Here is a 15,994-nt window from a genome sequence, read left to right on the forward strand (position 1 = left end):
TGGTGGGGACTTGCCAAGGGCTCTTTGTAATAACCAGATATTCTCTCCACAATCTTAGGCTTGTTCCAATTCTTCATAGGGATGGAAAAAGCCCCCTTGTTGTAAGGGCCAGAGGTACTGAGAGTGCTACCCATCACAGAAGTCTGGAATCCCATCCAGTGGCCTAGGGAGTCAGAGTTCACAGCTTCCAGCCCCCATGATGGGTGTGGAGTGGCAGTGACAACAGCTGTGGTTTAGATCCTAAGCAGGAATTTCTGGTTTGGGTTGAGTCTGTGTAAATGACTGATTTGAAACCATGCTGCAAGGCTCAGACTATGACAGGCATGCTAAGTGGGTCAGGTCAGTATGGAGGACACTGTCAATCACAAGTTGCCCAATCTACCCTGTGAGTGCCCAGAACACACTCTTTGCAATCTTGCCAATCTGTCCTATTGTTTTGTCCTCACTAACTGTTCCTTGTTGCTTAATTTTCTGTGACCAGGAGCAATGTATAACAAGGTAGAAAGGATGTAATTCAAGCAGCAATTCATTAGGATAAAGATAGAATTTTCTTCATCTTCCTTTTATAATTAAGATGGCTCTGCATCCAGTCTTCTCCTTTTTTTCTTGCCATTTTAATCCACAGATTTGGATTCTAAAACTGTTGTCTTCTTCTTTCCGTACTTCTACACCCATTCCAACTGCCCACTAGTTTCTTTCAATGATTCCTTCCTATTCCTTCACTTCCATTTTTCAAACCACCATCCTTGTCCTGGCACACAGCCATCCCACCTCACTCTTTGTAGTAGTCTTCAATCCATCATGTACAACTCTAGCTCTCACGATGTGATCCCTGGGCCAGCAGCATCAGCATCACTTGGGACCTTGCTAGAAATGCAGACTCTCAGCCGTCTTCCCAGACCTCCTGAATCCAAGCAATGTGTATTTTTTTTATTATACTTTAAGTTTCAGGGTACATGTACACAACGTGCAGGTTTGTTACATATGTATACATGTGCCATGCTGGTGTGCTGCACCCATTAACTCATCATTTAGCATTAGGTATATCTCCTAATGCTATCCCTCCCCCCTTCCCCCACCCCACAACAGTCCCCAGTGTGTGATGTTCCCCTTCCTGTGTCCATGTGTTCTCATTGTTCAATTCCCACCTATGAGTGAGAACATGCGGTGTTTGGTATTTTGTCCTTGTGATAGTTTGCTGAGAATGATGGTTTCCAGATTCATCCATGTCCCTACAAAAGGCATGAACTCATCACTTTTTATGGCTGCATAGTATTCCATGGTGTATGTGTGCCACATTTTCTTAATCCAGTCTATCATTGTTGGACATTTGGGTTGGTTCCAAGTCTTTGCTATTGTGAATAGTGCCACTATAAACATACGTGTGCATGTGTCTTTATAGCAGCATGATTTATAATCCTTTGGGTATATACCCAGCAATGGGATGGCTGGGTCAAATGGTATTTCTAGTTCTAGATCCCTGAAGAATTGCCACACTGACTTCCACAATGGTTGAACTAGTTTACAGTCCCACCAACAGTGTAAAAGTGTTCCTATTTCTCCACATCCTCTCCAGCACCTGTTGTTTCCTGACTTTTTAATGATTGCCATTCTAACTGCTGTGAGATGGTATCTCATTGTGGTTTTGATTTGCATTTCTCTGATGGCCAGTGATGATGAGCATTTTTTCATGTGTTTTTTGGCTGCATAAATGTCTTCTTTTGAGAAGTGTATGTTCATATCTTTCACCCACTTTTTGATGGGGTTTTTTGTTTTTTTCTTGTAAATTTGTTTGAGTTCTTTGTAGATTCTGGATATTAGCCCTTTGTCAGATGAGTAGGTTGCAGAAATTTTCTCCCATTCTGTAGAGTGCCTGTTCACTCTGATGGTGGTTTCTTTTGCTGTGCAGAAGCTCTTTAGTTTAATTAGATCCCATTTGTCAGTTTTGGCTTTTGTTGCCATTGCTTTTGGTGTTTTAGACATGAAGTCCTTGCCCATGCCTGTGTCGTGAATGGGATTGCCTAGGTTTTCTTCTAGGGTTTTTAATGGTTTTAGGTCTAACGTTTAAGTCTTTAATCCATCTTGAATTAATTTTTGTATAAGGTGTAAGGAAGGGATCCAGTTTCAGCTTTCTGCATATGGCTAGCCAGTTTTCCCAGCACCATTTATTAAATAGGGAATCCTTTCCCCATTTCTTGTTTTTGTCAGGTTTGTCAAAGATCAGATAGTTGTAGATATGCGGCATTATTTCTGAGGGCTCTGTTCTGTTCCATTGGTCTATATCTCTGTTTTGGTAGCAGTACCATGCTGTTTTGGTTACTGTAGCCTTGTAGTATAGTTTGAAGTCAGGTAGCGTGATGCCTCCAGCTTTGTTCTTTTGGCTTAGGATTGACTTGGCAATGCGGGCTCTTTTTTGGTTCCTTATGAACTTTAAAGTAGTTTTTTCCAATTCTGTGAAGAAAGTCATTGGTAGCTTGATGGGGATGGCATTGAATCTATAAATTACCTTGGGCAGTATGGCCACTTTCACAATATTGATTCTTCCTACCCATGAGCATGGAATGTTCTTCCATTTGTTTGTATCCTCCTTTATTTCATTGAGCAGTGGTTTGTAGTTCTCCTTGAAGAGGTCCTTCACATCCCTTGTAAGTTGGATTCCTAGGTATTTTATTCTCTTTGAAGCAATTGTGAATGGGAGTTCACTCATGATTTGGCTCTCTGTTTGCCTGCTATTGGTGTATAAGAATGCTTGTGATTTTTGCACATTGATTTTGTATCCTGAGACTTTGCTGAAGTTGCTTATCAGCTTAAGGAGATTTTGGGCTGAGACGATGGGGTTTTCTAAATATACAATCATGTAATCTGCAAACAGGGACAATTTGACTTCCTCTTTTCCTAAGTGAATGCCCTTTATTTCCTTCTCCTGCCTCATTGCCCTGGCCAGAATTTCCAACACTATGTTGAATAGGAGTGGTGAGAGAGGGCATCCCTGTCTTGTGCCAGTTTTCAAAGGGAATGCTTCCAGTTTTTGTCCATTCAGTATGATATTGGCTGTGGGTTTGTCATAGATAGCTCTTATTATTTTGAGATACGTCCCATCAATACCTAATTTATTGAGAGTTTTTAGCATGAAGCGTTGTTGAATTTTGTCAGAGGCCTTTTCTGCATCTATTGAGATAATCATGTAGTTTTTGTCTTTGGTTCTGTTTATATGCTGGATTACGTTTATGGATTTTCGTACGTTGAACCAGCCTTGCATCCCAGGGATGAAGCGGACTTGATCATGGTGGATAAGCTTTTTGATGTGCTACTGGATTCGGTTTGCCAGTATTTTATTGAGGATTTTTGCATCAATGTTCATCAAGGATATTGGTCTAAAATTCTCTTTTTTTGTTGTGTCTCTGCCAGGCTTTGGTATCAGGATGATGCTGGCCTCATAAAATGAGTTACAAAGGATTCCCTCTTTTTCTATTGATTGGAATAGTTTCAGAAGGAATGGTACCAGCTCCTCCTTGTACCTCTGGTAGAATTTGGCTGTGAATCCATCTGGTCCTGGACTTTTTTTGTTGGTAAGCTATTAATTATTGCCTCAATTTCAGAGCCTATTATTGGTCTATTCTGAGATTCAACTTCTTCCTGGTTTAGTCTTGGGAGATTGTATGTGTGGAGGAATTTATCCATTTCTTCTTGATTTTCTAGTTTATTTGCGTAGAGGTGTTTATAGTATTCTCTGATGGTAGTCTGTATTTCTGTGGGATTGGTGGTGATATCCCCTTTATCATTTTTTTATTGCATCTATTCGATTCTTCTCTCTTTTCTTCTTTATTAGTCTTGCTAGTGGTCTGTCAACTTTGTTGATCTTTTCAAAAAACCAGCTCCTGGATTCATTGATTTTTTGAAGGGTTTTTTGTGTCTCTATTTCCTTCAGTTCTGCTCTGATCTTAGTTATTTCTTGCCTTCTGCTAGCTTTTGAATGTGTTTGCTCTTGCTTCTCTAGTTCTTTTAATTGTGACGTTAGGGTGTCAATTTTAGATCTTTCCTGCTTTCTCTTGTGGCCATTTAGTGCTATAAATTTCCCTCTACACACTGCTTTCAATGTGTTCCAGAGATTCTGGTACATTGTATCTTTGTTCTCATTGGTTTATTTCTACCTTCATTTCATTACGTACCTAGTAGTCATTCAGGAGCAGGTTGTTCAGTTTCCATATAGTTGAGTGGCTTTGAGTGAGTTTCTTAATCCTGAGTTCTAGTTTGATTGCACTGTGGTGTGAGAGACAGTTTGTTATGATTTCTGTTCTTTTACATTTGCTGAGGAATGCTTTACTTCCAATTATGTGGTCAGTTTTGGAGTAAGTGTGATGTGGTGCTGTGAAGAATGTGTATTCTGTTGATTTGGGGTGGAGAGTTCTGTCGATGTCTACTAGGTCGGCTTGGTGCAGACCTGAGTTCAATTCCTGGATATCCTTGTTAACTTTCTGTCTCGTTGATCTGTCTAATGTTGACAGTGGGGTGTTAAAGTCTCCCATTATTATTGTGTGGGAGTCTAAGTCTCTTTGTGGGTCACTAAGGACTTGCTTTATGAATCTGGGTGCTCCTGTTTTGGGTGCATATATATTTAGGATAGCTAGTTCTTCTTGTTGAATTGATCCCTTTACCATTATGTAATGGCCTTCTTTGTCTCTTTTGATCTTTCTTGGTTTAAAGTCTGTTTTATCCAAGAGTAGGATTGCAACCCCTGCCTTTTTTTGTTTTCCATTTGCTTGGTAGATCTTCCTCCATCTCTTTATTTTGAGCCTATGTGTGTCTCTGCACGTGAGATGGGTTTCCTGAATACAGCACACTGATGGGTCTTGATTCTTTATCCAGTTTGCCAGTCTGTGCATTTTAATTGGAGCATTTAGCCCATTTACATTTAAGGTTAGTATTGTTATGTGTGAATTTGATCCTGTCACTATGATGTTAGCTGGTTATTTTGCTCATCAGTTGATGCAGTTTCTTCCTAGCCTTGATGGTCTTTACAATTTGGCTTGTTTTTGCAGTGGCTGGTACCAGTTTTTCCTTTCCATGTTTAGTGCTTCCTTCAAGAACTCTTTTAGGGCAGGCCTGGTGGTGACAAAATCTCTCAGCATTTGCTTGTCTGTAAAGGATTTTATTTCTCCTTCACTTATGAAGCTTAGTTTGGCTGGATATGAAATTCTGGGTTGAAAATTCTTTTCTTTAAGAATGTTGAATATTGGCCCCCACTCTCTTCTGGCTTGTAGAGTTTCTGCTGAGAGATCAGCTGATGGGCTTCCCTTTGTGGGTAACCTGACCTTTCTCTCTGGCTCCCCTTAACATTTTTTCCTTCATTTCAACTTTGGTGAATCTGACAATTATGTGTCTTGGAGTTGCTCTTCTTGAGGAGTATCTTTGTGGCGTTCTCTGTATTTTCTGAATTTTAATGTTGGCCTGCCTTGCTAGATTGGGGAAGTTCTCCTGGATAATATCCTGCAGAGTGTTTTCCAACTTGGTTCCATTCTCCCTATCACTTTCAGGTACACCAATCTGATGTAGATTTGATCTTTTCACATAGTCGCATATTTCTTGGAGGCTTTGTTCATTTCTTTTTATTCTTTTTTCTCTAAACTTCTCTTCGTGCTTCATTTCATTCATTTTGTCTTCCATCACTAATACCCTTTCTTCCAGTTGATCTCATCTGTTACTGAGGCTTGTGCATTCGTCACATAGTTCTTGTGCTGTGGTTTTCAGCTCCATCAGGTCCTTTAAGGACTTCTCTGCATTGTTTATTCTAGTTATCTATTCGTCTAATTTTTTTTCAAAGTTTTTAACTTCTTTGCCATTGGTTCGAACTTCCTCCTTTAGCTTGGAGTAGTTTGATCTTCTGAAGCCTTCCTCTCACAACTCGTTGAAATCATTCTCCATCCAACTTTTTTCTGTTGCTGGTGAGGAGCTGCGTTCCTTTGGAGGAGGAGAAGCACTCTGATTTTTAGAGTTTCCAGTTTTTCTGCTGTTTTTTCCCCATCTTTGTGGTTTTATCTACCTTTGGTCTTTGATCATGGTGATGTACAGATGGATTTTTGGTGTGGATGTCCTTTCTGTTTGTTAGTTTTCCTTCTAACAGTCAGGACCCTCAGCTGCAGGTCTGTTGGAGTTTACTGGAGGTCCACTCCAGACCCTGTTTGCCTGGGTATCAGCAGCGGTGGCTGCAGAACAGCAGATATTGGTGAACCACAAATGCTGCTGCCTTATCGTTCCTCTGGAAGTTTTGTCTCAGAGGAGTACCCGGCCGTGTGAGGTGTCAGTCCACCCCTACTGGGGGGCGCCTCCCAGTTGGGCTACTCGGGGCTCAGGGACCGACTTGAGGGGGCAGTCTGCCCGTTCTCAGATCTCAAGCTGTGTGCTGGGAGAACCACTACTCTCTTCAAAGCTGTCAGACAGGGACATGTAAGTCTGCAGTGGTTATTGCTGTCTTTTTTTTGTCTGTGCCCTGTCCCCAGAGGTGGAGCCTACGGGCCTCCTTGAACTGTGGTGGGCTCCACCCAGTTTGAGCTTCCCGGCCACTTTGTTTACCTACTCAAGCCTGAGCAATGGCGGGCGCCCCTCCCCCAGCCTCGCTGCCACTTTGCAGTTTGATCTCAGACTGCTGTGCTAGCAATGAGCGAGGCTCCGTGGGCATAGGACCCTCCAAGCCATGTGCGGGATATAATCTCCTGGTGTGTCATTTATTAAGCCCATTGGAAAAGCGCAGTATTAGGGTGGCAGTGACCCAATTTTGCAGGTGCTCTCTGTCACCCCTTTCTTTGACTAGGAAAGGAAATTCCCTGACCCCTTGTGCTTCCCGGGTGAGGCAATGCCTCGCCCTGCTTTGGCTCATGCACGGTGTGCTGCACCCACTGTCCTGCCCCCACTATCCGGCACTCCCCAGTGAGATGAACCCGGTACCTCAGTTGGAAATGCAGAAATCACCCATCTTCTGTGTTGCTCACGCTGGGAGCTGTAGACTGGAGCTGTTCCTATTTGGCCATCTTGGCTCCACCTAGCAATTTGTATTTTAACAAGCCCTCTGAGGAGAAGCCTCTTAACCACTGAGGAATATTATAAGCGGATTCATCTGCTAAATATATATATATATATATATATATATATACAAATTTTTTTTTGAGACAGGGTCTCCCTCTGTCACTCAGGCTAGAGTGGCATGATCATTGCTCACTGTAGCCTGAGACTCTTGGGCTCAAGTGATCTTCCCGCCTCCCTCCTGAATAGCTGGGACTACAAGTGCACGCCACCATGCCTGACTAATTTTTAAATTTTTTTGTAGATATAAGGGTTCACTTTGTTGCCCAGGCTGGTATTGAACTGCTGGGTTCAAGCAATCCTCCTGCCTCACTTCCCAAAGTGCTGGAATTACAGGCATGAGCCACTACACCTGGCTCGGAAATCTTGAAGGGCTCCCCATTCTCTACAGGATTAAGTTCAAACATAATCCTGGACCTGCTGGAATTTTCAAGGCCCCCCAGAACTGTATTAGCTTTTGTTCTTCTGCATTTCCTTTGCACCAGTCGGATTCCTTGTTCTCTAATATTCCTGCCCTCCCAGGATACCTCCTTCCATGCTCTTCATACTTACTCATATACTATACATCTGCAGCAGCATAAGCCAAGCCTTACTTCCAAGCCCAGCCCAGAGTTTTCTTCTTCTTCTGAACTTATTATTGTCTTATGCATTTATATGGTCTAATGCATCATTTAGCACCTATTCACTTTACCTTGCAATGAAAATCATTATTTTATGTCTGTGGATCTAGATTCCCCATAGGATTAGGGTGTCTAACAGATATTCTTTCCCTTTTGTTTGTTTCTTTTAATCAAAATGTCACCATTTTTAAAAAATCAACATGTTTGAGCATTTACTGTTTACAAAGATGTTTCCCAAACATGCCTGGTGATAGGAATACTTGGGTACTTGACCAAACCATGGATTCTCAGAGCCTTCCACTGATGATTCCAAATTTAGAAGGCCTATGGTAGGGCTTTGGGAATCTATATCTTCCACAAATGCACCAGGTATTCTTATTATCAGGCCAGTTTTGGAAACACTGATATAGGGTATAAGGAAGTAATCGGGTATTGTGAGTGTAATACAAAGAGATTTAATGTTATAAAACATCAAGAAGCATATAATCTTTATGGGGAATCTAGAATGAAAATCTTTTTTATCCTGTCTGACTCTGTGAGCTGAGAGGTTTTGACATTCATGAATCACTAAGAGCCAGGGAATTTTCTCCCTGAATCCTTCATTGCAGAATTCCCTAAGAGGGCAATCTTGTTTTTAAAATGGTGTCATTCAGACCAACCGGTGTCATTTTGTAGATAAAGAAACTGAGCCCAGAAAGTTTAACAGTTTGACCAAGAATAGATTGCTGTTTATTGTCAGAGATGAGTATAAATCTGACTCAACATTCTATGCCTCTTAAAATATATATATATTTTATTATATATATTATAAATATTATATATATATATATAGGCTGGGAGCGTTGGCTCACGCCTATAATCCCAGCACTTTGGGAGGCCAAGGCAGGCAGATCATGAAGTCAGGAGATTGAGATCATCCTGGCTAACATGGTGAAACCCTGTCTCTACTAAAAATACAAAAAAGTAGCTGGGCATGGTGGCACACGCCTGTAGTCCCAGCTACTCAGGAAGCTGAGGCAGGAGAATCGCCTGAACCCGGGAGGTTGAGGTTGCAGTGAGCCGAGATCGCACCATCGCACTCCAGGCTGGGCAACAGAGCGAGACTCCGTCCCAAATAAAAAAAAATGTATATATGTGTATGTGTATATAAATTTTATATATATATATATAAAATATATAGCTTTTAAAAACAAATATATTTTTAAAAAGTCATGTCTTATGAATATTTTATGTAAAGACAAGAATAATACATAACTTGATCCCAAACTTTAAGAAGTGGTATCTAATTTTTTTAAAAAAGTGTTAATAACTGAGATAAATGGAAATAATGATGTAAAAGCAACTATCACAGTGACTGGAGTATACTTGGCATTAATATCTGTCTATTCTCCTGGTCTTTGAATTATGAATTCAGACCCTAACCTGAAAGTTCATTCATTTTCATTGTTTTAATAATTAAGCACATTCATTGGCTTTAGAATTATTCAGATTAGAGTTTGAATCCTGGTCCTGTTACACACTGTGTAATTTTGTTCATAATTATTTAATATCTAATATTAATACTTAATAAATATGTTCATAGTTATGTATTTATCTCTTTAAGCCTAGGTTTCCTTACCTCAAAGTGGTAATAATAATGCCTTGCATGATTGCCCTGAAGATTAAACGTAGTTTAGTGATGCTTGGAAAATGCTAGGCGCAACGTCAGACATTTAGTACGTACTCAATTAATGAATTACTGTATTATTGATTTTCAGCAACACTTTAGTCTGATGAGTACCTTCTTATAAAGAGGAAATAATGGAAAGAGTGATACCTGAGCCAACTACCTGACTGAATCCTAGAACCACCACTTAATACTTGTGGGATCCTGGAAATGTTATTTAACTGCTCCATGCCTCAGTTATTACCTCTATTTTACAGATGAAGACCTTGTACCTAACTCATGGGGTCATTGTGGAAAGTGAATAAGTTAGTATATAAAAAGTGCTTAGCTCAGTGCCTGACACAACATAAATATTCAATAATATTTGTTATTGTTAATTATCTCTTTCTATGCACTTACTGGCCTTCATATTTTCTAACTCTGAAGAGATTATCTCTTTCTGTTGGCAAGACTGAACTGAGAACACTCTTTTCTTTTTGTCTGTCTATTTCTAGGACACTTTTAAGTTTGTCATTCATCTCTGCATTTCTGCCTCTTAAGGTTGTAGGACCCTTTGCTCAATGGTCAGAAAATAAACAATTAGGCATAAGAGAAATGGCCAACAGGAAGGGAACAGGAAGAACACTGTCAATATATTAGTTTAGAGCAATTTTGAAAATTAAAAAAAAAAACTAGAGAAAATAGTAGAAACTACCAAAAAAAGAGTTAATAATGATCTAGAAGACTAGAAACTATGCTAAAATCCCTTGAAACTAGTCCCCTTTTCCTAACATGAGAAGAAAGTAATGTAGCATCTTTCTACTAGCCCAGAGATAAATTCTTTTATCCTTCCTTTCTTCCTTCTGGATTTTCCATAGTTAGCTCTAGAAATTCTCATTCTGGTCTACTTACCTATTGATACAATCCTGTCCTCACTAGTCCTTTAGGTGAAGCTCTTGCTGCAATCATCTTTCCAGAGCATTGCACGTACTGCTTCCCATTTTTGTGTGCACTGCAGCAGACACTAACTGCCTTCCCAGTAGCCTTTCCCCATCTGTCCAGGGGCAGAGATCTGCTTCTGCAGGAGTATCCATCACTTCCCTGTGGGATTCAGACAAGGCTGGCTCTATTCCCAGTTCAAGCGGTCAGTCCTGATTGGCTTAAATGCATCGTGGTGGCCTCATTGTCCTGCCAGTGATTGGTTTAGGCACGGGCATATATCTTAATTCTAGCCAATGAAAGATGAAGAATAATATGCCAGGGGACTATAGGAAATAGATCTTTATTCTTAAAAATAAATTCATGGGAAGTAGTCCCTACTCGATGTAGTTATGCCTGCATTTGATATCATGAACTGCGGTAGCTTTCCTGCAACTATGAGGACAACTAAGAGTAGGAGGGCAAAGCAAAAGGATGCAAAAAAAAAAAAAAAAATATATATATATATATATATGGATCCCTGGTGATGTAAAGCATGAAGTGATCCAATCCTGAAGCCATCTTACCTTGAGAGTTCTTGTTAGATAGGATAATAAATTTTCCTTATTATTTATGCCAAGTTGAATTGTATGTTATCTGTTATTTGTAGTTACAAGTACCCTAAATACATACAAACCCTTGTTCTGCACTGACGAAGGCATTTCTTCTCTAGGTCTCTAGAACTGCAAGTTCTACCATGTTTGTGAAGCAACCCAGAAAAGTCCCAGTTCAGAATAATTTTCCTCTCCGCTGAACTCCTTTATTGACTCAGTTTGGCATTTCCTTCCCTCCCTCTCTTTCTCTCTCTCCACTGTCACCACCTCTCTTTTTCATCCTGTAAATGTTAAGACCCTAGATTAGATCTTTTTGGTATTTGCAATTTACAAGCATACCACCCAAAAAGCAGAAACACTTGAACATATCTTCTATAGTACTAAAGTTGGAAGGAGAACAATTTTGGTCTTTCTAGTCTGCACATCGGTTTGTACTTATTTGTGTGATTGGCAATATATTTTAATGTAAAGAGTGTAGATTTGGGAGTTTATAAACCAGAGTTTGACTCCAGGCTTCTCATTTACTAACTGTAGGTTTCATGTAAATTGCTTAACCTTTATAGATGATTTCTCATATATAAAATATGGTTAATAATACATTGCAGCATTAAATAAGGATTAAATGGGGCAACACAAGTAAAATGCCTAGGATATAATGGACACTCAGTAACATCATATGTAATAACTACCCATGTGTATCTATATACACAAATTTTTCTTTATTTATGATTGCTGAAGAAGAAAATATATGCAAAGAGGACAGTGAGCAGTGGGCAGTGGAAGAAGTAGAGGGTCTGATCAGATCTGGAAGACATTTAGACACCATTTCCTTAATATTCTCATTGTACGGATGAGGAAACAGAGTCTCAGAAGTTTTCTAAGATTTGTCCAAAGTCCTATTTCTCCTTGCTCTATTGTTATGTATACAGATTAGCTTCTTTTCCCAGAACATGTGATTCTGATGATTAAGATATATCTACTTCGAAACTTTGTTTCTTCTACCAACATTAGAACTTGGGTCAGTTGGCAAAGAGAGAAGTGTCAATAGAAACACTTTCAAGACCAGGCCAAGTAGAATTAGGTTAAGAGAGTACTTGTCAGGGAGATTTGAAAAAAATCACATCATTCTTCCCAAGAGATACAGCGTGAAACTTGGGAATGTGAACTATTAACCAATGCAAAGAATAAGGAGTGATGGAGATAATCTCCATTCTAATTTTGATATTATCATAGATGTTATAATCTCAGAAATTCATTTAGTGTTGTGTTCTTCATCCATACATGGCTTTGTTATCTAAGTGATATTTTCTCCGTTATTTGAAAAGTCACAATAAATGAAAGAAGAAGAGTAGAAACAAGGAAAAGAAGAATGTTCAAAGCTTTGGTCACCATTAAATTTAAGTCAAACACCCCACAGGACCTTGACTTGCTCCAACTCATGACACTATTGAAATTTACTCAAAAGAATACTCAGTCTTTTTTTGTGTATGTGATCCAGGATTAGTAGGATTTGTAGATAAAACAGTGATTAGACTTTGTGTTCATTTGCCTGTGTATTCAGTACAGCAGGTGTGCCTGTGTTAGGAGACAGAATATATTCCTAAACTCAGAAGGCATGACATAAACATTATGTCCTGAGACCAATCACTGCTAAGGTAGAGAAGGGAAAGAAGCCCAAGTAGGTCTTGGGTCCCCAGAAGAGAAGTACAGGAGTCTTGGCAGCTGACATACCTAGTCACGGGGTGGCTGTTGCGAGAGTAAATCACAGTACGTGATTATGTAGGTGAGCCAAATACATGAGGGCAGGAGACAATATTCATGCTTAAGTTACAAAATCACCTCCAGGAGTCAGCCAGGAATCTTGCCAATCTTCATCTTCCTTCCTTCCCACTATGCACATCCCAGAAAGACTAAAAATCAAGAGAATTGGGCGTTCCTGTAATTCAGCCTCTTGTCTCCATACTCTTTCCTGTCTTGTACTCTCCAGACTCACGTATATACTGAACGTTCTTCTATTATCTTCCTTACTTGAAATACATATTTTTTCTTTTTAAACTCAACCATTTAAATTCTTTTACTTAAATTTTTTCTTTGCTTCCTTCTTCCTGTCTTACATTAGATTATAGAGGTCATATTTCAACTATTTTATTACAGTGAAATATTTTTGTTTAAATTGTTTTTCAATAATGGTAAGTAGAATTGTTAAGGTTGGCTTATGTGAGACTAAACAAATATTCACAGAGAAATGATCATCCAGTTTCATGAAGGGACACATTCAAGAATATTTATGACAACACATTTATAGGCTAGGACTTGGAGGTAATCTTTGTATCTGTCATGGTGGAAATGGGAAAGTAATGTGGGAAATGCTATCAACAATGGTCTAGATGTTCATGTGCGGCCATGCATAGATCTTAAAGATAGTGCTAAGGAAGTAAGAAACAGAGAGAACTCTATAGCACAATAAGACTTAAGTAAATTAAAATAAATGCACACAAGAAAATATGTGTTTTTCAGAGACATGCAAATAAAATGATATATGTCAAAAATTAAAATGCACGTATATTTAAGGGGAAGACAATGGTAGTAGAGACAGGAATAAATTGATGTCAAAATAAAGAGAAGGCATTTGCATGTGTCAGCAATAATGCTCCATTAATGTGATAATAATGTGATGAGTATGGATGAACTCAACTCTCTGTACTTGAGGTTTCAAATAAAAATATGAATACCTTTATTAAGGGGAATTATCTAAATGGGGTAGTTGAGAGATGTTTCTGACTAGGCTGGTTTGAATCAGAAATGCTGTTTCCATAAAGGGGCAGACTTGATGCATCCCAAGAATTGTCTTATCTAAAGTCAGATAAGTAACATCTCCTACAGCCAGTAACAACCTTCTTATCTGGCAAATAGATGTAAATATCAACATGATTGTCATCCTGGCAGGTATTGCTGAGGGCCATGCAGTTTGCATCATTGTACATAGATATCAAATGCTTGTCCAAAGTAATTTTTTCAGCATTCTATGGGGAGTAACACCTTACATTTGTACACTTTATATTATTCAAAGCACTTTATTTACAATCCCCTTTGATTCTCCTAAAGTTGGCTGAGTCAGATATTATTATACACTTCACAGATAAAGACTGTGAAACACAGCATAGCTCAGTGATTGTCCCAATGTCACACAAGTTAGTAGATCTGGTCTAAAACCCATGTCTCTGGAGGAACTGGTATGTTTCTTTTCTCTCTCCTCATGAGAATATACAGCTAACTGGGTCATGTCTCTTTTTGCTCTATTTCCAGAAAGTTCAGAGCCAGATTTGAAGCTCTTGTGAAAGAATTACAACTTCTTACCATCTGCATATTTGTGTCCTTTTTGCATTGGTCTTAAACTTTTACTTTTTTCTGTTTTTCCTGGTCATAATTATTTATTTCTACTTATATTTCTACTCTTATATTATTCTAGAGCCACTATAGACTACACTGGACAATTTGTAGAAGAGACGGGAGTATAGATAAATGCATGAATGTAAAGAAAAGGAAAAAAAATCCTCACAACACTAAAATAAAGCATTGCTTCTTGGGAAGAAGATCAGATAATTAGCTGTAATGAGCCTGGCTACATTTAGAAAATCTCTGTGTTTGGATTATGTATGATTTAATTAGTATTTGGACAACTATGATTAATGAGAGGACAAATCTCTAGAACACTATTGAATAAAAAGGATGATTTTAGATTTTAAAACTTAGCAAATCAAAATGACCCTAGTTCAGTATGCCTTATTGTGTTACAGGTAAAGAACAGCCATCCAGTGAAATCAACTACTCTGGAGTGGCCTGGTTTTTGAGCATGAAATTAAGACACTGAGTTTGTGACTTCTGTCCTCCATTTGTTATATGGATTGTCCTTCATATTGGATCATGTGTCCTCGACCCACCTGTCCAGCTTCATCCCTCTCCTGCCACTTCCCATCTGGCATCTGACATTCCACAGATTCACAAACTTCCTAGCTAATACCCACACTGAGTCCTCTGATTCCCTTTCACTACTTCCCCTTACATGCCCAGTTCATGTCATCTCTCTTAAGAAACTTTCTTTGATTTCGGCTCCTTATTGATCAGATTACTCAATCAGAAGCCGTCTTCTCTATGCTTCATAAGATTTTGAAAATGCCACCATTATTATTGGCTTATTTGTCTCCCCTGATAGATTGTGAACTCCTTAAGTTTTTGGCTATTACTTGGTCATCTAGGCCCTGATGTGGCCTATTATAGTGCTTGGCTCATATGAGATACCCAGTTTATCTTTCACAATGAGCGAACACAGCTGGTTGAAAAGATGTCCAATGAGTTGCCACATGCACAGGTCAACAAGACATTTCACCAGGTCACAGTCACATGCTGTTCAGGAATGCTTTCTTTTGGTTTGATCTCTACTCCCTGGGTTCCCAATTATAACAACTTACTGCCTGTTGTTTTTGGCCTCACTTTGGTCCCTTTTTTAATTTTTTAATTTTTTAATTTTTATTTTTTGAGACAGAGTCTGGCTCTGTCACCTAGGTTAGGGTGCAGTGGCGTGATCTTGGCTCACTGCAACCTCCACTTCCTGGGTTCAAGCGATTCTTCTGCCTCAGCCTCCTGAGTAGCTGAGACTACAGGTGCTCTTCATTGCTATGCTAATTTTTGTATTTTTCATAGAGACAGGGTTTCACCATGTTGGCCAGGATGGTCTCAAACTTGTAACCTCAAGTGATGCTCCCACCTCAGCCTCCCACCTTTATTTTTTATTTTCCTAATGATTAAGGTTATTTTTAATCTCGAAGCCTAGCTGCTTGCTTTAAGAGTTATTTTTTGATTGCCACTATTTAATAAAAGCATCTCATATTTTATCTGGCAAAAGATGCAGAGGTCAACCTGATAATCATGTTAAAGGATATATAGGTTTTTAGGATATATAAACATCTATATTATATGAAATATGTCTGAAAGTACATATGGTTGGCCTTCTATATTTATGGGTTCCACATCATGGATTCAACCAACCACATATTGAAAAAACTTGAAAAAATAAACATAAAAAATCACAATACAATAAAAATACGAAATTTTAAATACGA

Source organism: Pan paniscus, chromosome 5 (genome assembly GCF_029289425.2).
Source record: "Pan paniscus chromosome 5, NHGRI_mPanPan1-v2.0_pri, whole genome shotgun sequence".
Lineage (NCBI taxonomy): Eukaryota > Metazoa > Chordata > Mammalia > Primates > Hominidae > Pan > Pan paniscus.